Source organism: Nomascus leucogenys, chromosome 3 (genome assembly GCF_006542625.1).
Source record: "Nomascus leucogenys isolate Asia chromosome 3, Asia_NLE_v1, whole genome shotgun sequence".
Taxonomy (NCBI): Eukaryota; Metazoa; Chordata; class Mammalia; order Primates; family Hylobatidae; genus Nomascus; species Nomascus leucogenys.
In genome coordinates this window covers 53,425,224-53,447,961 of record NC_044383.1, presented here as the reverse complement: position 1 = coordinate 53,447,961, position 22,738 = coordinate 53,425,224, and the positions used below count along the sequence as shown (strand labels likewise).

At 37.6% G+C, this 22,738-nt stretch overlaps 1 pseudogene; it reads left to right on the top strand.

Annotated features, from left to right (window-relative positions):
• The first annotated feature begins 329 nt into the window (after positions 1 to 329).
• Positions 330 to 9,515, top strand: LOC115832681 (annotated as a pseudogene).
• Positions 9,516 to 22,738: the final 13,223 nt, after the last annotated feature.

Genomic DNA, 22,738 nt, shown 5'->3' with positions numbered 1-22,738 from the left:
CATTAGCAAGGATGTTTCTTTCTTTAGCATAAGAGCCATTGAAAATTAAATTGATGCCAAAACTCTGTAACTCTTTTAATTAATTAATATGTGAACTTGATTGTCATTCACAAGTAATTTGCTGTTACAGACAATAATATGTTCCTTTAAAGCTAACATAGTTTTCCTGGTTTTCCATTTGTGCCTTTAATTTTGAATTCATTACTTTCAATAGAAACTTTTCTTTGTGTGCTTTCTCAAGGGCAATCAGAGCAACCAACTCACCCTACAATCATAATCACCATTGTCACCACGGTGACCATATGCTGCAGCCCATAAACTGAACAACCATGATACGAGGCTGTGCCACAGACTACCAGTATAACCTCAATGTGATCATTGAGGACATGGGCTACCAAACCCCAGAATTCCGTTTTGATGGCTATTTCCTCCCTCAGGCTACTTCTGGTAAAAATTACTTTATTGATTAGGAAGCCCATCAGGAAAGAACGGGCACAACTGTAAAGGTAGAGAGAATTAAATACAGCAATAATTTGATCAAATAGTGCAAACCTGCAAGATGAACAAGTTGTGGGAATCTAACGTACAGCATGGGTGATGATGGATGTGTTAGTTAATTTGGCTGTGGCAGTAATCACACAATGTGTACATATATCAAATTATTATGTTGAACACCTTGAATATAAACAATTTTTGTCCATTAAGTATTCTAAAATAGAAAAATTACAGAGACAATTTGCAAAGGTGTGGGCAGGTTAAGGAAACAAATAAGTGCTTGCAAAGAAACTAGAATCTTGCAACAGCTGGAAGCTATGAACAACCCTTAGTTTGAAGAGCTGGGGGCAATAAGCAGTTGTCAGAGCCTAATGCCTTAAGAGAATAGCATCCAGAATATAGCTGTGTTTTTGGGTAGAAGAATACTGTTATTGTCATGCCTATTAATGAGCACTGAAGGGAATACGTTCTCTGATTTCTTTTCTCTGATCTACTGCTAGAGTATCCCATTCAAGGATACTACCAGAAGCCAGAGGACAAGAAAGCTCAGATGATTCAGTGCATTCTGCCCACACCTCAGGCCAGAGAAAAGTTTCATTAGGTGGCAAGTGAATGTAGAGGGGACCAACAGAAAATATGGAGAATGCTCTATTTCAGTGAATCCAAGACGTCATTGAGTGTAAGACTCATTTGAGTTTTAGAGATATTAAAATGGGAAAAATTTGCTTTTAATATGTGTTTAAACTTAATAAAATACCATAATACAGGAATAGGCAAGGATACAAAAATTAAAATTATTTAGATGGATTAAAAAACAGCGGGCCCTTGAGGTAGTTATTTATTTTAATGGTACATTAAATGTACTATGTTTTCTGACAGTAGCAGAAAATTGAGTACTATACTTTCAAGACAGTAGCAGGGGGAAAACCCTTGAGCAATAAAAATTTTATTGTTTGATAAAATGAAGCAAACAAATTAATCTGGAATTTTTTTCTTTAGGTTAATTTAATGAAGAATACACCATATCGAATCTTTGTTTTAAGGTATAATGATTCTAGTCCTAATGTGAAGTAGATCCTTAAGACAGGAATTTGGGTATGGGAGCATTTTCAGTAGAAAAAGGATGGTTTTAAGCAAGGCTAATGAGATAACCCTTGTCTGTGACTTTTTGTATTTTTATACATTAGAGAAGACTGTTATTTGACTTCATTTGTATGTCCAGCTCAAGGTAAATTTAGGAATCACCTTCATTTGACCACTTTCACCTCGGCTTTCTTAATTTTACCATTATAAGATAATAACTATAAAAATTTATCTTGATGAAAATTAAATAGTGGGAAAAGGGAGATCTAAATAGGAAGTTTGAGGCCAAGGCGAGCGGATCACAAGGTCAGGAGATCAAGACCATCCTGGCTAACACGGTGAAACCCTGTCTCTACTAAAAATACAAAAATTAGCCGGGCGTGGTGGCGGGTGCCTGTAGTCCCAGCTACTTGGGTGGCTGAGGCAGGAGAATGGCGTGAACCCGGGGGGCGGAGCTTGCAGTGAGTTGAGATGGCTCCACTGCACTCCAGCCTGGGTGACAGAGCGAGACTCCATCTTAAAAAAAAGAAAAAAATTAATAAATTGTTAGAAGTGAGCAGAAGTATAATTTAGAGAGATTTGGCACTTATCCTATACTACCAAGTACTGAACAGGAAAGATACTTTCCTTCTGGGAACAAATTGCAGTGTCTTTAGAGGAAAACACAAAAGCACCCTCAGGAGAAGGAGTGTTGAAATCAAATAATAATTTTAATTTATGTTGCTTTTCATTTAAAGAACTCAGTCACATTTGCTTATTAGCTTTCAGAAAGTAGTTGTAAATTGTGTTTGAATTATTGTAATCCTTTTTTTTTGTTACAAATAAATTGAGGCATAGAGAAATTGACATGTAGTAATTGCTATTGAGGTTATTTTAAGAGGGTAAATGTCTAAGTGTCTGATAGAATAAGGGAACTTCAGATAGAACCTATCCTTTCTAGAATCCCTATTCATAATGGAAGCTTTAGAAAGTCATATTTGTATTATGTACTCTCCTTCCTTCTCCTCATACTCAGCCATGTCTGATTATATCACCTGTGGGTACATGATCCAGGGACAGGTAGATTTTTACTGGTAGCCTGGTCAGGCAGGGATGATCTCTTTCCAAGCAACACTTTTGGTAGAAATGGTTAGAATCAAGAAATTAGAAGCAAAAGTAGAACTGATGAAACACATGTAGAGTAATTGTGGTACTCATTCATAGTATTTGCAGAAACAGCAGTAAAATAGACTTTCCAAAGAATTAAAGATAAGATCTGTCCTTTAATTCTTTTCATATTTTTAGAATTAAACCTCACTTAGTTCATTAAAATACATATAACAGAAAGTCAAGGGTCAGAGAGTTTATCCAATTTCAAGACAACATGTTAGCCTGCCAAAGTTCATGGATGCTAGTCGGACATGAGACTCCTGGGATAGAGAAGAAGGTTTATTTATTACTTACAGCAATAGCATTAGGCAGAGTATCAGCATTTTTGTGCTAGCTTGACAAGTTGCAATTTCTACGAGGTGACATTAAGGAAGCAAGATGACATCTGTGTGTGCAGTGGATAGCACGACAGAACTCTGAGCTTAGGAAACGTGAATCTTTTATAATGGGCAATGCACATACCTGTCCTTCTTTTAGGAGGCAGACCCTGAAAGCTGTAAGGAAACCTGTCCTTGCCCCAAGGGGGATACTATCTCTGTCTTCCATGGCTGTTTTAAATGCAAACATCCTTAGAAAAATAGTCTAGAAAAAAGACAGTGCCTTTGCTCACAAGTTGTACAGAAACATGAGATACCACAGAGAATTGTCTCTCAATATAGTTTAGCAGATATATAAAATTATTTTTTAATATATGAGATATAAAAATCAATGGAAAATATTAAGAATCTTAATCTTTGTAATACATGTAAACATTTCATATACAGAGAAATGGTAATTAAGTTAGTTTTTTTTTTTTTAGTATTACCAGACTCTGTACTTCAATTTATTTCTAGATGCATGAGCTTTTTAATGCCACTAATGTAATATGTAAGATTTTTAATCCTAAATGATTAAATTTTGCTTTAACTTTTTTCTGTGCTTATTCCACTAAGTTTAATACCTAATTTTTCATGTTTCTAAATTGTACATAATACATTTTAATATGTAAAATGCTTTGATTCTGAAACATACTTCTTCATGTAATGATCAAGTAAATAGATTATAAGAACGTAATCTGCGTAGACATTGTTCCACTCAAGGATTCTATTAAAAGTTATATTGCTTGAATGTATAGTTGGTATTTTCATTATTACTCTCTTTGAGTAATCCTGAGTTTAGGGCCTAATATCCAGAAATGTAGCCTTCCAATTTATTAAACATCATAAAAAATTTATTTTACTCTGATGAATAGATGTTATATAGTTTAGTGTATTATAGTGTGTATTTCTATATATGTCTATTCAGGATGCTCTAGTGGTTTCCAAAAGAAATACAAATAATTATTTCAAGGATATTGAAATACTCCTTGCTGCTCAGTTTATATGAATGTATCTTCTGTTTTCAGCAACATGTACAAAAACCCATGAACTTGATTTTTTATTTTGATACAGGAGTCAACATTTTAGCATTTCTAACTAAATTTAATCCTGAAAATATGAATTTCTTTTGGGGGAAAAATGATTTTGTGGATGCAGGATTTGTCCATATCACATTTCCATAAAGTTTCTTTCCAAAATTTGTCTCCTGAACATCTTCAAAAAATTATTATTAGTCCTAACAATTCCAAGTGGGCTTGGCTAAAGCCTCACCTCTCAGGTGTGCATATTGTTTGTATTTATCTTAGTCATCAATCTGTTGATTTATATCGGAATGTAAGCATGTCCTGCCATATAAACATTACTGTCAGGAGAACTTATTGTATAATAGAATATTACAGAACTTCACTCAATTCATTAAGCTCTTATACTTTATTTTCCTAGTGAGCTTGGAAGGTGTCTCCACAGTTATTCTTCTCCGCAAACACAGTGAGTGTCCAAAACATTCATATCTCTGTACTCTTTCTAGGCAGTCTTCTGAAGCTAGAGCCACCCCTATTATCTCATAGCTTGTTTTATTTGTTCTTATTGCACTGTCTTCTGCCTTACTAAGCAGTCAAATTATTTTTACTATCATATAAAACTTATGTTTAGTAGCACTATTTTTAAACTGGAAATTGTTATCCTGACATCTGCCCCTTTATATAAATCAGAAATATTTCTCAGATCTCCAGAGCCCTCTGTGTTTAAAGGTAATTAAAAACTTTCTTTCAGAATTCCTACAAAGATTCTTTTTTTGTGTATGTGGCCTCAAAAGCACAAGCAACAAAAGCAAAAATAGATAAATGGAATTACAGCAAAGTAAAAGCTTTTGCACAACAAGAAAATAATCAACAGAGTGAAGAGACGACCTATTGAATGTGAGAAAATATTTGCAATCCATACCTCTGATAAGGGGTTAAATATTCAAAATACTTAAGAAAATCAAACAACTCAATAGCAAGAACGCAAATAACCCAATTACAAATTGGGTTATTTGATTTCCTTAAGGATTTGGCAAAAGACCTAAAAAAAATTTCTCAAATAAAGTTATACAAATGGCCAACAAGTACATGAAAAAATTGTTAATATCACTAGTCATCAGGGAAATGCAAAACTACAATGAGATATTACCTCATACTGTTGGGATAGCTATTATCAAAAAGACGAGATAAGTGTTAAGGAGGATATAGAGAAAGGGAACCCTTGTACACCATTGGAGGGGATGTGAATTAGTACAGCCATATTGGAAAATAGTGGGGAAGTTCTTCAAAAAATTAAAAGAGCTGTCATATGACTCAGCAATTCCACTTTTGGATATATCTAGAAAGGAAATGAAATCATTGTGCTGAAGAGGTATCTGCATGCCCACTTTCACTGCAGCATTGTTCACAGTAGCTAAGGCATGGAAAGACCTAAACATCATGGGTGGATGGATGGATTAGGAAAATGTGGGAAATATACACAATTTTTAAGATTGAATAATATTCAGTCTTAAAAAAGAATGAAATTCTATCATTTGAAATAACATGGATAAAACTAGAGGAAATTGTGCTAAGTGAAATAATCCAGGCACAGAAAGACAAGTACTGCATAATCTCATTTATATGTGGAATTTTTAAAAGTCAAATTTATAGAAGTAGAATGTATGATGGTAGTTACTAGAGGCTGCAGTGTGGAATAGAGAAGATGTTCAAAGGATACAAATTTTCAGTTAGACAAAAAGTTCAGTAGAGCTACTGTAAAACATGGTGACTATGGTTAAAAACAATGTATTGTATACTTAAAAATTGCTAAGATAGTAGATTTAAATGTTCTCACCATAAAAAAATGGCAAGTATGTAAAGTAATGGACAGATATGTTCATTAGTTTGATTTAGCCATTTTACTGTATATATATATATATCAAAACATCACATTGTACACTATACATACAATTTTCATCAGTTAAAAATTGATTAATTAAAAATCAAAAAACTAAAACCAAAATGACGCCCCAAACAAACATACAAACCAAAAAGAAATAGCTGAGTTTCATATATAACTACACCACAAACAAATTTTAAGTGTAAAACACCGTAGCTAGGGTTTTGTTGGGTTTTGTTTAATAGCCAAGAGTCTAGGCCCCAAACTTACATTCCTGCTACTTAGCACGACATTTGAAATTCCACTAGTAGAGATTCATTTGGAATGACAGCCAGGACAGGTTTGGAAGAAGTAAAAAACAAATTTGTAAAATTATTATTGATCCGTATGGGATTTTCTTATCTCTTATTTTTGGACTGGTAGAGTGGTTAAAGGGGAAGACATGTTTGTGGAATATAGCCTTCCTCATTTAGCAGTTTAAGTGAACTGGAGGCCAAGGATTAATATTCTCCAAGGAAGCAAATGCCAATATTTGGAGAGGGAAGTGGGAACAGGAAAAATCAAACTATTATCTTTCCTAGAAGATTTCTCAGGCAGCCTGCAAGAATTTCTGCTTGGCAGGCTGAAGCTAGATACTCTTAAACAGAAGACAACTTTGCATTTCACAGTTAGAGATGAAAGCTTACCATACAAACAAATAGAACAAGAGAGTTAACACGGAGGAAATTTTTTTTTTTTTCAAAGTGTAAAAGTATTTGAATCTTTCTCGGTTTAACAAGGAGATTTAGAAATGTGCTTGCATTTGGCACTGAGAGTTATAGATGGGGGCACAGGAGAAGAAAGAAAGAGGTTGCAGAGAATTTGTTTCACAAGTTTATCTGTGCAGTTCCACTCATTTTTCTTGGTCAGTGATATATCCAAACTACGGCTAGAATGCACGTAAGTAGGACTGAATCTGTTAAAGCACCCTGCCAAAGAAACAAGTGGATATTCTTAACCATATTTAATCAATACAGAAAAGATATCTGATAGGATGATATAAGAAAAAAACATAGACTTTTCAAGAAGATGAATGAGGAATGGCTCTTGGAAATTACATTTCATCTATATGATGCTTTTCTCTTCTTGCCTATAGTTAGGGAAATGTAATATCTTTTTCTTTTGTTACCTAGTTTTCTATCTTCCACTGATCTTCCTTATGTCCATCATCTAGGCCATACATATCACTTTCTTATACTAGGTCTTAATGAATACAAGTAACCTTTGTTCTTTGAATTTACTCCGTTCCTGGGTTTAGATGACTTGTTTGGATAGTTGTGTTCACATGGTAAAGGATGCTGTGATATCTGAATATCTGAATCTATTTGGTTCCCTTTAGATATGGGATAGTGAGAGGTTTGGATAATGATGAATTTTTCTGAAAACTTACTTGAATCTATGTGAAAATAGAAAATAGAGTTCAACTAGTAATCATTAATTGTGGTTCTGGAGAATTCTTTGTCCTCTTGTCAGCAATTTGTCAATGCTCATAGTGTGTTTGCCACGTTATTGGTGGTATTGATGATTTCAAAACACTGAGCTTAGAGAGAAGACATATCCTACCTGAATAAAGACTGGAATTTAAAAACAGAAAAGCGTGTGTAGCCTGCCCCTCCCTTTGTCACAGCCAGGCTTCTCTCTCCAGCCAGACAGGCCTGTAGGCTACTCTGAGGATGTGGGACGAGGGTCTGGGTCAGCAGGCAGGCAGTGACAAGGCTGAACTTCAGCACTGCCCCCAACTGCAAGGGGAAGAACAAGGAGTCTGACCTGGCCCTCTTCATGTTCTAGGGGATCTGGCCAGATGCCAGGAGAGGGTGGAGAATTGTAGCAGAGCAGAGACTTAGAAAATAAAACACCTAATCAACTAAATAAACATTATAAATTATATGCCAAACACTTTGAGAACTCTATGATCTGTAGACCTTGTATTTATAGGGCAGTTCTTTGAGATAATGCAACATCCACACGATGTGCTCTTACCAATCATTTAGACAATCCATATAGTAGACACAGAAAATGAATAAAAGAATTGAGTGAAGATGAAATCAGAACATGGAAACAGGAAAAAAAAATGACCAAACTTCTCAACAGGAAAAGAAAATAACATAAAGAAACTAGTAATAGCAATGCTCAGAATCCCAACTGCGGAAGAAGGAGATGAGGACATTTTATCTTTAACCCTTGAAGAGAAGCAAAAGAAAGAATACCTAAAATTTGTATTAGAAATTTGTATTCTTACAGGAAAGCAAAACATACCTCTGTATAAACATGAAGCTGATGAAATCCCAGAAGGTCTCTTTACTCCTGATAACTTCTAAGAACTGGTGGAGTGGCTGATAAATTCTGTTGAAGAGGTCCTGAGAAAGCAGTTTGAGACAACTGCAATTAACACACTGTTCTCTTAAGAAACCCATCAGAAACAGATGCTAGAGATCTGTCAGAGCTATATTCAGGAAGACATGTTCAGGGAAGTAAGAGACTCGCTCTTCTTTCCCTTATCACTGTCAATACAGAGGACATAGTGGGGGAAGATCATCACCTGTGTTGGTGAGGTTTGTCCATGAATCTCATAACCTGAAAGAGGATGTTGTAGGCTTCCCACCTTAGGAAGCTGATGCACACATTTTGGCTGTAAAATTCCACACGGTGGCAACTGAGAAGTGGGGGCTGTAAATGGAGTAATATTATGGGCAGGCTTCCATTCTGTCCACTGAATTTTCTTCCAAAATGAAAGTAGTTGCTTCTAGACTTTAAAAAACATATCCCCAAGATACCTATAGAGGAAATATCTCTTCCTCTTCTTATGTCTTAAATATGTGGTTGGTAGAATCACTGATTGTTATGGGGAGTTTCTGTTGCATTGGGAACAATTGAAGTTTGTTCTTTTTTTTTTTTTTTTTTTCTTTTTTGAGACAGTCTCACTCTTTCCCCCAGGCTGGAGTGCAGTGGAGCAATCTCGGCTCACTGCAAGCTCCGCCTCCCGGGTTCACGCCATTGTGCCTCAGCCTCCCCAGTAGCTGGGACTACAGGCGCCCGCTACCACGCCCAGCTAATTTTTTTGTATTTTTAGTACAGATGGGGTTTCACTGTGTTAGCCAGGATGGTCTCGATCTCCTGACCTTGTGATCTCCCCGCCTTGGCCTCCCAAAGTGCTGGGATTACAGGCATGAGCCACTGCGCCCAGCCTGTTCTTTTTTTCTATCACTCAGTTACCACAACTGCTTTTAGAACTTGAAAATGTATTTTTTTTTTCTTTTTCTGAAGAGTGAAGAAAGGCGTAAACTGAAGGAAATTTGCCATTCTGCATGGACAAGAGGGCAGGATGCTTTTGAAATTTTAGTAGACCTTGTGAAAGTACTTATTTTATGTTGGCATGGTATAAATAGTGAAACAAATATCAGATGCAATAATCGTATAGCTGCCCAAGCATTTGTACCCTGAAGTACAGTAACAGATTTTGATTTAATTGTTACCATTGTTGTTCTTTAAAGTGTCCTATTTTTTTTTTTTTTTTTTTTCCACAACAGACTTTTGGAAAAATCTCTAGGGGCAAACCTCTGAGGTCTTGTCTGCAGCCAGTAGCTTGACTGCAATACTGCCGTCACTCAGTAAAGTGACGGAAAAAATTGAAGTTTATAATGAGTTTTGGTTTGAGGAAGCCACAATATGACAATCCAACTTGATATTCAAATGAAATTCCCCGGGAAATTACACAGAGCTCAGCAAGCTAACCTGAAATTCCAACTACCCTATGAGAGCTTTTATAAAGAAAACCCATGTTCAACAGTGGAGCACATTATTCAGGAACTTAAAGACAGATTTTCAGAACAGCACCTCAAAGCTCTTAAGTGCTTATCTCTGGTACCCTCAGTCATAGGTCAGCTCAAATTTTACACATCAGAGGAACACTATACTGGCATGTATAGAAGTGACTTACCCCATCCCAACGTGCTCTCAGCCAAACTGCATTGTTGGGGAATCAAATGGAAAGACAGAGGGAAGAGTATAGAGCTTCCATCCACCATTTATGAAACTCTCCACTTGACTAAATCAAGTTTTTTTTTACTGATGTGTATGCATTGCTTAAGGTCCTGTGTATTCTTCCTGTGATAAAAGTTGAGAATTAGTGGTATGGAAATGGACAAAAAGCATCTCAAAACATACTTGAGGAACCCTTTGACAGACCAAAGGTCGAGTAACTTGGCTTTGCTTAACATAAATTTTGATCTAAAGCATGATCTGGATTTAATGTTAGACACATATATCAAACGTTATCCAATTAAGTCAGAATTCCCCACAGATAATTCAGAAATCATTACAAATACTGAAAAGCTTCTTTAAACGGGCTTTATCTTACATTTGGTATTTGGAAGAAAAGCTGTAAGGTGTATGCAGGTCACTCAATCACTGAATATCTCTGCCAATAGGCCTCCCATTGAGTACATTAATTACTGATAATCTTACTATTTAAATGGCTCCTGCTTGAAATCTGATGCTTTGAGGACCTATTTTTTTCTTCCGGAAGCTAGCATTGAAAACACCCTGTTTTATGTCTGCATGATCTCTGCTACTGGCACTCTGGAATTGTTTTAGTTAAGTCATTTTAGGTATAATATTTATTATCACTTTGGATTTGATTCTTGGATATTGAGTTATCAATTCTTTGAAGAAATATATTTTGGGGAGGTGTGGGAGTAAGGATTACATCTTATAATATGTTACAATAAGCCTCATAATTGACCTTTGACTAATAAGAGTTTCAGGTATGTTGTTAAAAATCTGTAACTGACAGTTAAAGAACTACCAGAGTGAGACGCTTGTGAGATCAAGAAACAAGGATTTTAGTGCAGGTTTTATCTTTAGTAAATGAACTTAAAGGAACAAGTTACAGTTAAAGTTTGAATGGAAAAGCCTGTCGTTGTTGTTCCACATTTGGTTGTTACTGTTTATATTTACTTGCTGAACCTACATCTTCGTATGCTTTTTAGCAGGTGTATGTAGAACACTTTCATTTATAGTCAAGGCAGAATCAGAGGCCGTGAATACTGACAACTGACTTGTCTATTTTCTTCTGTCTTTTTCCATGACTATATCTTCTGCTTCATCTTGATTTATAAGCAAAAGCTGGAAAACTACAAAAATAAGTGTTTTGTATTTTATCTAGAAATATTATAGAAAATATTGCTATTTTTGAAGAAAATCAGTTTTGTATAATTTATTTTAATCTAAATGTAAATTTTGTTTAAAAAAGAAAAGTATTGGCCGGGCGCGGTGGCCCACGCCTGTAATCCCAGCACTTTGGGAGGCCGAGGCGGGCGGATCATGAGGTCAGGAGATCGAGACCATCCTGGCTAACACGGTGAAACCCCATCTCTACTGAAAATACAAAAAATTAGCCAGGCGAGGTGGCGGGCACCTGTAGTCCCAGCTACGCGGGAGGCTGAGGCAGGAGAATGGCGTGAACCCCGGGGGACGGAGCCTGCAGTGAGCCGAGATCGCGCCACTGCACTCCAGCCTGGGTGACAGAGCGAGACTCCTTCTCAAAAAAAAAAAAAAAAAAAAAAAAAGAAAAAAGAAAAATATTCTGTATATTGCTTTTTATTATATGTATGTATTTAGCAAGTGATATTTCATTTATTTCACCAAATAGGTTTAATTAAATTAAACTCTTTTCTTCCTATTTAAAAAATTGCAAGTGGGAAATGTCACACACACACACAGAGACAGCGTGAGCGAGCGGCAAACTTTATGCTTATGAATTTTTTATTAAACAAGCCCATCAGGAATCTCCTTGGCAGTGCTTCGGCACATTATCTTCCCTACCCACTTATGAAAATCATCTATAAATACATCTATAACTGCATTGCTGATTCAGAAAGAAGTCAAATAAATCCTCAAAAGGGAAACATATAGTGAAGATCATTAATCTAGAGTTGGGTGAGCACGATTCAAGTCCCTGACTGTTCCAGGGAACTCCATTTATCCATGGTTTGTTCCATGAGCTTCATTTATGTGGCTCTCTAGGACTATAGAGTCAAAAGACAAAGCCTGGGTCCTGCTATGTCAGAAGTTTAACAAGAGAACCTCTGCATAAAGTCAGACCAGCGATGGTTACACCGTCTGTAAAATAATCAACAAGGAGTAATTACTCATTTTTTCTTTTTTTGTTTTCTTTTTGAGATGAGTCTCGCTCTGCCACCCAGGCTGGAGTGCAGTGGCGCAATCTCGGCTCACTGCAAGCTCTGCTTCCCAGGTTCACATCATTCTCCTGCCTTCCGAGTAGCTGGGACTACAGGCACCCACCACCACACCCGGCTAATTTTTTACATTTTTAGTAGAGACAGGGTTTCACCATGTTAGCCAGGATGGTCTCGATCTCCTGACCTCGTGATCCGCCCGCCTTGGCCTCCCACAGTGCTGGGATTACAGGCGTGAGCCACCACACCCGGCCAATAAGGAGTAATTACTCTTTGCTGAGGTTCTGGGTTTGGGGGAAAATATAGTATCTCTTGAGACAATCTAACTATAACTCTTGTGAGATTTGTGATCAAACGTGAGATCCATCCTGCTGAAACTGAAGATGATCAAAGACAAAGAAGAAAATCTTAGCAGCACCCAGAGGGAAAAGACAGATTAAATACTGGAAACAACATTTAGATCAGCCAAATATTTCTCATCCTCAATAATGGAGCCAAAAAACAGCAAAATAACATTTCCAAAGTGTGATACAAAAATAAATCTTAACCTGGAATAGTATAACCAAGGAAGAGGGAGATATAAAGACATTTTCAGTGAGAGTCAAAGAGAGAGTTTATTAGTAATGGCTCCTTACTGAAAGATATTCTAAAGGATACACTCTGAAAGGCTAGAAAATAATTCCACAATGAATATCTGTAATTAAAAAAGGAAAGAGTTACTAGAATATGTGAAAAAAAATGGATAAATTGCCACAAATGTTGTCTGTAAAACCCAAAGCAATAGAATATGATTTGTGAAATCATAAAAATAACTAAAACAGTAAAGAATAATCGCGTGTAAGTCAATGCTTAGACGTTAAAATAATTTTGTTTGAGAGGATAAAAATAAATAATCTTTGAAGAGTTAAATATGCTTCTAACATTTTAGGGTAAACACTAAGAGTAACTTTCAAATTCACAGGGAGAAAAAAATGGGATAGGAAAAAAGTTCTGAATCAATTCAAACAAATGGAAGAAAGAAGGAGAACATGCACACGTATTACCGTTTGCCAAGCATTATGGCTCCTCTTGTTGTTGACAATTATACCTCTCTACCGTCTTGATGTCAGGTTTGTTCCTATAATTTGCTCTGACCAATGGAATGTTATTGAGGAAGCTTTCTGGGCCAGGTAATGATATGGCATCTTCCCGCTACCTCTGCTGTGAGGCTGGCAGAGGCTGCTTCTGAGTCCTGGAGGTAAGGTGAGTGGAGAGACAGTGCCACCTGTGATGGACTTATAAAATGAGTGTGAAACACATCTTTGTAGTGGCAGGCCCCTGTGATTTTAAAGATTAATTGTTGCCAGAAGTACAATCTAGCCTATCCTGACTGATAAGCAAGGAAAATCTTTCATAAAGATCATTGGGGCTAATAGCTGTGTGACTTTGGGCAAGTCACTTCACCTTTCTGGGTCTTTATTTCCTCTTCAGTGAAATGATGTATTGTACAGACAGAAAAATCTCTTGAAGATGTAAAGGAAAAAGAAAAAGAAAATATGATCCAATTTATGTGAATAAAACCTTCAAAATAATAATCATTTCAAATCATACATATGCATATCTGCATCTATATCTACCTGTTTGTAAATGTAGAAGAATAAATCCAGATGGATACAAACTAAATTGTTAACAGGGATTATTACCAGAAGGGGTGGGAGGTAGGGAGGAAGATAAAGAAGGATGTACTTTTTAATTCCATTAATTTATTATTTGAACATTTTACACTTGATTTTTACACATTCAGTATAATTTCTTTCACAAAGTGCAATAAAATGAATGGTGATAAAAAAATGCGATCCATGGTGATTAATAAATGAGAGAGAGAAATATATCTTTCAGGTGATATCAATGGTTGGATGTTAAAGTTACATTATTTCATTTGAGAGGATAAAAATAATAATCTTTGAAGAGTTAAATATGTGCCTAACATTTTAGGGTGAATAATAAGAGTAACTTTCAAATTCACAGAAAGAAAAAAAAATAGAATAGGAAAAAAATTCTCAGTTCAAACAAATGGAAGAAAGAAGGAAGGTGTGTACATGTGTTACAATTTGCCAAGCATCATGGCTCCTCCAATTAAATGTTGCCCTAAGTATTTTGTACCTTCAGGGCTATACTGATATAAATGAAGAATTGAATGGCTATTGTAAGACACTTTGTTTTATTGCCTTTTCAATCATAGTTTTCTTAAAATTAGTTTCAGAAAGAATAGTCGTATTATGCTGGACTTCTTACTTCTTAAAAAGTCATTCCTTCCCAAAGCTCAAGTTGATTGAACTTGAGACTCAACCAACAACGCAGCAATTTGAAATTGAGATTCTGGTGTCCAGAGTCAACAATATCTACTTTTTAAAAAGTTCAAGTAAAGTTTTTTTCTGTCTTATGTGCTGTCGGTTATACATGTACAAAAGCATTTCATGTCCAGAGTGCTTGTGAAGACACGCACTCATATAGGAACTGTAGCTAGCAGTTACACTGTTACTGTAAATTTTGGGAAAGGAAGGCTGAGAATCTCATAGATAGAAGTGTGAACGTTCTAGGGTGATTGACTGACATACTGTCTTTGAGGAATATTAGAAGAAAATATATAACCCTATTTCACAGAAACAGCATTATAGTCATTAGGAAACATTTTGAACTTAGTACAAATATGGCAAAGGATTATCAGGGTATATTTGTGCTAAAATATCACAATTAATTCAGCATATGTTTAGCTAGTGCCCACTATATTTCAGAGTAGTTCTGAGATTACAGAAATGATTATGATGTGGTACCTGCTCTTAAGGAACCTATAGTTTAGGAGAAAAAGTACTCATAGTCAAATAGTTGTAATTACAATAATCTAGTTCATGCTCAACTTAAAAAATTTAGCTTGTCTTTGAAATAAAATCATAAAGTTCACCTAGGAGGAAGTCATCATATAATTAAAGACAAGATCTAATTTTTAATTTTATAACATTGTAATTTTTTTTTTTTTGAGACAGAGTCTCGCTTTGTCACCCAGGCTGGAGTGCAGTGGCTCAATATCAGCTCACTGCAACCTCCGCCTCCTGGGTTCAAGCGATTCTCCTGCCTCAGCCTCCAGAATAGCTACGACTACAGAAGTGTGCTACCATGCCTGGCCAATTTTTGTATTTTTAATAGAGACAGGGTTTTGCCATGTTGGCCAGACTGGTCTCAAACTCCCGGTCCCAGGTGATCCAACCACCTCCTCCTCCCAAAGTGCTGGGATTGCAGGCATGAGCCACCATGCCCAGCCCACAATTTTAATAGTATCATTTTACATATATCCAAAATCATCATAATTTCAGAAAGAGCAAAATAGAACTGAAAGATTGTTGTAATTTTTTTAGTTATTTCTATAAATGAGCTTATGCATTCTAAACCAACCACAGAAAAAAGGAAAAAAATGAAACAAAATGTATCTCTGCTTCTTGATATGACTTCCCTATAGCTATTTTCATGGCCTCAGTCAATTAAATGCTGGCCTAAGTATTGTGTGCCTTCAGGGCTATACTGATATGAATGAAGAATTGAATGGCTATTTTGAGACACTTTGTTTTACTACTTTGTTTGATCATACTTTTCTGAAAAGAATAATTTCAGAAAAAATAGTCTTATTCTGCTGAACTGCTTACTTCTTAATAAGTCATTCCTTCTCAAAAATTTTCACCATTGTGAGGATCATATTTTACTTAGAAGAATAATTTTTATGAAAGTGATGGAAAAAATGCTTCAATGAGTTTACACTTCAGATACTTTTCTGAAATGAACACTGATCAAAGCCTTTTTGAAATTACGACAAATTGAGAAGCCTTCTAGGTCTTGACTATTGATAATTGAGTTTCTCTGGTGATACACAGAAGTGGAAGGAGGAAAGCAGGTATTTAAAATGCATATACATATAAAGAAAATATGGTGTAAGGGAATGAGCTTTGGACTGAGAACAGAAGGTAGGTAAGTTAGTCTTACTAGCTGTGTGTTTGGAAAAGTCAGTTAACAATGCTAAACCTCATAATTGAAATGGGGAATGTGTCGATTTGGGGTCTCAACAGAAAGGGAAGTCACACTCCGATAAATTATTTATAGAGGTATGGTCAGGGTTAAGGAAATTGATAGCAGATATCAACACATCTAAGACCTAAATATCATGGAAGCGGTTACCACACTAGGCTTGAAAATTCAAAGGGAAAAAAGTGTCACTGGAACCTGGTGAGAATAGGAGCCACTGAGGAGGGGGACTCCCATCAGATGCTGAGGCCATAGATGGATACAGCACTGCAAGAACTGTGGTACCAACATAGTGAGGGAGCTGGGGAAGAATTATTCCTCCTCCTGCCTTCTGATTTCCCAGTCATTCCTCCCATTGGCTGAATCCAAGTAGAAGCTAGTTCAGGTGGTATAATCGGTAGAGTTCATTCTTTTGGGTCACAGGGAACTGAGGAGAAGGGTAGACACTGAATGTTGTGGGAGAGGTTAATACGGAACATCAGGAGAAGAATATTAATGTCTGTTACTCATGATTGGTTCAAATTTAAGTGAGATTTTGTATATTAAAGTCTTTGTGAACCATGATAGTGCTGGCAAAGTCAGATGAGATTCTAACACATTTAAGTAGTTTATAAATCCCTCCACTACCATTAATGAATAGCTGGAGGGACTGTACTCTTCCTTCTCCACAGACCAAAGTGTTATACTCTTTTCCTACTTCTTTTCTTCTTCAAGGCTGCCATTGAGATTTATTTTGAACACATTATTTTATTAGATAAAAATATTGGGAGGGGTGGAGCCAAGATGGCCAAATAGGAACAGCTCAGGTCTACGGCTCCCAGTGTGAGCGACGCAGAAGACGGGTGATTTCTGCATTTCCATCTGAGGTACTGGGTTCATCTCACTAGGGAGTGCCAAACAGTGGGTGCAGGACAGTCGGTGCAGCACACCGTGCGCCAGCCGAAGCAGGGCGAGGCATTGCCTCACTCGGGAAGTGCAAGGGGTCAGGGAGTTCCCTTTCCTGGTCGAAGAAAGGGGTGACAGACGGCAACTGGAAAATCGGGTCACTCCCATCCTAATACTGCGCTTTTCCAACGGACTTGGAAAACGGCACACCAGGAGATTGTGTCCCGCGCCTGGCTCTGAGGGTCCTACGCCCACGAGTCTCACTGATTGCTAGCACAGCAGTGTGAGATCAAACTGCAAGGCAGCAGCGAGGCTGGGGGAGGGGCACCCGCCAATGCCCAGGCTTGCTTAGGTAAACAAAGCAGCCAGGAAGCTCGAACTGGGTGAAGCCCACCACAGCTCAAGGGGGCCTGCCTGCCTCTGTAGGCTCCACCTCTGGTGGCAGGGCACAGACAAAAAACAAGTCAGCAGTAACCTCTGCAGACTTAAATGTCCCTGTCTGACAGCTTTGAAGAGAGTAGTGGTTCTCCCAGCACGCAGCTGGAGATCTGAGAACGGGCAGACTGCCTCCTAAGTGGTACCCTGACCCCCAAGCAGCCTAACTGGGAGGCACCACCTAGTAGGGACAGACTGACACCTCACTCGGTCGGGTGCTCCTCTGAGACAAAACTTCCAGAGGAACCATCACACAGCTGAATTGAATTTGCATTTCACGAAAATCCGCTGTTCTGCAGCCACGAAAATCCACTGTTCTGCAGCCACGAAAATCCACTGTTCTGCAGCCACCACTGCTGACAACCAGCCAAACAGGGTCTGGAGTGGACCTCTAGCAAACTCCAACAGACTTGTAGCTGAGGGTCCTGTCTGGTAGAAGGAAAACTAACAAACAGAAAGGACACCCACACCAAAAACCCATCTGTACATCACCATCATCAAAGACCAAAAGTAGAAAAAACTACAAAGATGGGGAGAAAACAGAGCAGAAAAACTGGAAACTCTAAAAACAGAGCACCTCTCCTCCTCCAAAGGAATGCAGTTCCTCACCAGCAACGAAACAAAGCTGGACGGAGAATGACTTTGACGAGGTGAGAGAAGAAGGTTTCAGACGATCAAACTACTCCAAGCTATAGGAGGAAATTCAAACCAATGTCAAAGAAGTTAAAAACTTTGAAAAAGAATTAGACAAATGTTTAAAATAACCAATGCAGAGAAGTGCTTAAAGGAGCTCATGGAGCTGAAAGCCAAGTTTCGAGAACTATGTGAAGACTGCAGAAGCCTCAGTGGCCGATGCGATCAACTGGAAGAAAGGGTATCAGTGATGGAAGATGAAATGAATTAAATGAAGCAAGAAGGGAAGTTTAGAGAAAAAAGAATAAAAAGAAACGAACAAAGCCTCCAAGAAATATGGTACTATGTGAAAAGACCAAACCTACATCTGAATGGTGTACCTGAAAGTGATGGGGAGAATGGAACCAAGTTGGAAAACACTCTGCAAGATATTATCCAGGAGAACTTCCCCAATCTAGCAAGGCAGACCAACATTCAGATTCAGGAAATACAGAGAACGCCACAAAGATACTCCTCGAGAAGAGCAACTCCAAGACACATAATTGTCAGATTCACCAAAGTTGAAATGAAGGAAAAAATGTTAAGAGCAGCCAGAGAGAAAGGTCGGGTTGCCCACAAAGGGAAGCCCATCAGACTAACAGCTGATCTCTTGGCAGAAACTCTACCAGCCAGAAGAGAGTGGGGACCAATATTCAACATTCTTAAAGAAAAGAATTTTCAACCCAGAATTTCCTATCCAGCCAAACTAAGCTTCATAAGTGAAGGAGAAATAAAATCCTTTACAGACAAGCAAATGCTGAGAGATTTTGTCACCACCAGGCCTGCCCTAAAAGAGCTCCTGAAGGAAACACTAAACATAGAAAGGAACAACTTGTACCCACCACTGCAGAAACATGCCAAATTGTAAAGACCATCGAGGCTAGGAAGAAACTGCATCAACTAATGAGCAAAATAACCAACTAACATCATAATGACAGGATCAAATTCAGACATAACAATATTAACTTTAAATGTAAACGGGCTAAATGCTCCAATTAAAAGACACAGACTGGCAAATAGGATAAGGAGTCAAGACCCATCAGTGTGCTGTATTCAGGAAACAGATCTCACGTGCAGAGACACACATAGACTCAAAATAAAGGGATGGAGGAAGATATACCAAGCAAATGGAAAACAAAAAAAGGCAGGGGTTGCAATCCTAGTCTCTGACAAAATAGACTTTAAACCAACAAAGATCAAAAGAGACAAAGAAGACCATTACATGATGGTAAAGGGATCAATTCAACAAGAAGAGCTAACTATCCTAAATATATATGCACCCAACACAGGAGCACCCAGATTCATAAAGCAAGTCCTGAGTGACCTACGAAGAGATTTAGACCCCCATACAATAATAATGGGAGATTTTAACACCACACTGTCAACATTAGACAGATCAAAGAGACAGAAAATTAACAAGAATACCCAGGAATTGAACTCAGCTCTGCACCAAGCAGACCTAATAGACATCTACAGAACTCTCCACCCCAAATCAACAGAATATACATTTTTTTCAGCACCACACCACACCTATTCCAAACTTGACCACATAGTTGGAAGTAAAGCTCTCCTCAGCAAATATAAAATAACAGAAATTATAACAAACTGTCTCTCAGACCACAGTGCAATCAAACTAGAACTCAGGATTAAGAAACTCACTCAAAACCGCTCAACTACATGGAAACACTGAACAACCTGCTCCTGAATGGACTACTGGGTACATAACGAAATGAAGGCAGAAATAAAGATGTTCTTTGAAACCAATGAGAACAAAGACACAACATACCAGAATCTCTGGGACACATTCAAAGCAGTGTGTAGAGGGAAATTTATAGCACTAAATGCCCACAAGAGAAAGCAGGAAAGATCCAAAATTGACACCCTAACATCACAATTAAAAGAACTAGAAAAGCAAGAGCAAACACATTCAAAAGCTAGCAGAAGGCAAGAAACAACTAAAATCAGAGCAGAACTGAAGGAAATAGAGACACAAAAAACCCTTCAAAAAATTAATGAATCCAGGAGCTGGTGTTTTGAAAAGATCAACAAAATTGATAGACCACTAGCAAGACTAATAAAGAAGAAAAGAGAGAAGAATGAAATAGATGCAATAAAAAATGGTAAAGGGGATATCACCACTGATCCCACAGAAATACAATCTACAATCAGAGAATACTACAAACACCTCTATGCAAATAAACTAGAAAATCTAGAAGAAATGGATAAATTCCTCGACAAATACACCCTCCCAAGACTACATCAGGAAGAAGTTGAATCTCTGAATAGACCAATAACAGGCTCTGAAATTGTGACAATAATCAATAGCTTACCAACCAAACCTGATGGATTCACAGCCGAATTCTACCAGAGGTACAAGGAGGAACTGGTTCCATTCCTTCTGAAACTATTCCAATCAATGGAAAAAGAGGGAATCCTCCCTAACACATTTTATGAGGCCAGCATGATCCTGATACCAAAGCCTGGCAGAGACACAACCAAAAAAGAGAATTTCAGACCAATATCCTTGATGAACATTGTTGCAAAAATTCTCAATAAAATACTGGCAAACCGAATCCGGCAGCACGTCAAAAAGCTTATCCACCATGATTAAGTGGGCTTCATCCCTGGGATGCAAGGCTGGTTCAACATATGCAAATCAATAAATGTAATCCAGCATATAAACAGAACCAAGACAAAAACCACATGATTATCTCAATAGATGCAGAAAAGGCCTTTGACAAAATTCAACAACTCTTCATGCTAAAAACTCTCAATAAATTAGGTATTGATAGGACGTATCTGAAAATAATAAGAGCTATCTATGACAGACCCACAGCCAATATCATACTGAATGGGCAAAAACTGGAAGCATTCCCTTTGAAAACTGGCACAAGACAGGGATGCCCTCTCTCACCACTCCTATTCAACACAGTGTTGGAAGTTCTGGCCAGGGCAATCAGGCAGGAGAAGGAAATAGAGGATATTCAATTAGGAAAAGAGGAAGTCAAATTGTCCCTGTTTGCAGATGACATGATTGTATATCTAGAAAACCCCATCGTCTCAGCCCAAAATCTCCTCAAGCTGATAAGCAACTGCAGCAAAGTCTCAGGATACAAAATCAATGTACAAAAATCACAAGCATTCTTATACACCAATAACAGACAAACAGAGAGCCAAATCATGAGTGAACTCCCATTCACAATTGCTTCAAATAGAGTCAAATACCTAGGAATCCAACTTAGAAGAAATGTGAAGGACCTCTTCAAGGAGAACTACAAACCACTGCTCAATGAAATAAAAGAGGATACAAACCAATGGAAGAACATTTCATGCTCATGGGTTGGAAGAATCAATATCATGAAAATGGCTATACTGCCCAAGGTAATTTATAGATTCAATGCCATCCGCATCAAGCTACCAACAACTTTCTTCACAGAATTGGAAAAAACTACTTTAAAGTTCGTATGGAACCAAAAAAGAGCCTGCATTGCCAAGTCAATCCTAAGCCAAAAGAACAAAGCTGGAGGCATCACGCTACCTGACTTCAAACTATACTACAAGGCTACAGTAACCAAAACAGCATGGTACTGGTACCAAAACAGAGACATAGATCAATGCAACAGAACAGAGCCCTCAGAAATAATGCGGCATATCTACAACTATCTGATCTTTGACAAACCTGACAAAAACAAGCAATGGGGAAAGGATTCCCTATTTAATAAATGATGCTGGGAAAACTGGCTAGCCATATGTAGAAAGCTGAAACTGGATCCCTTCCTTACACCTTATACAAACATTAATTCAAGATGGATTAAAGACTTACATGTTAGACCTAAAACCATAAAATCCCTAGAAGAAAACCTAGGCAATACCATTCAGGACATAGGCATGGGCAAGGACTTCATGTCTAAAACACCAAAAGCAATGGCAACAAAAGCCAAAATTGACAAATGGGATCTAATTAAACTAAAGAGCTTCTGCACAGCAAAAGAAACTACCATCAGAGTGAACAGGCAACCTACAAAATGGGAGAAAATTTTTGCAACCTACTCATCTGACAAAGCGCTAATATCCAGAGTCTACAATGAACTCAAACAAATTTACGAGGAAAAATCAAACAATCCCATCAAAAAGTGGGCGAAGGACATGAACAGACACTTCTCAAAAGAAGACATTTATGTATCCAAAAAACATGGCAAAAATGCTCATCATCACTGGCCATCAGAGAAATGCAAATCAAAACCACAGTGAGATACCATCTCACACCAGTTAGAATGGCCATCATTAAAAAGTCAGGAAACAATAGGTGCTGGAGAGGATGTGGAGATATAGGAAGACTTTTACACTGTTGGTGGGACTGTAAACTAGTTCAACCATTGTGGAAGTCAGTGTGGCTATTCCTCAGGGATCTAGAACTAGAAATACCATTTGACCCAGCCATCTCATTACTGGGTATATACCCAAAGGACTAAA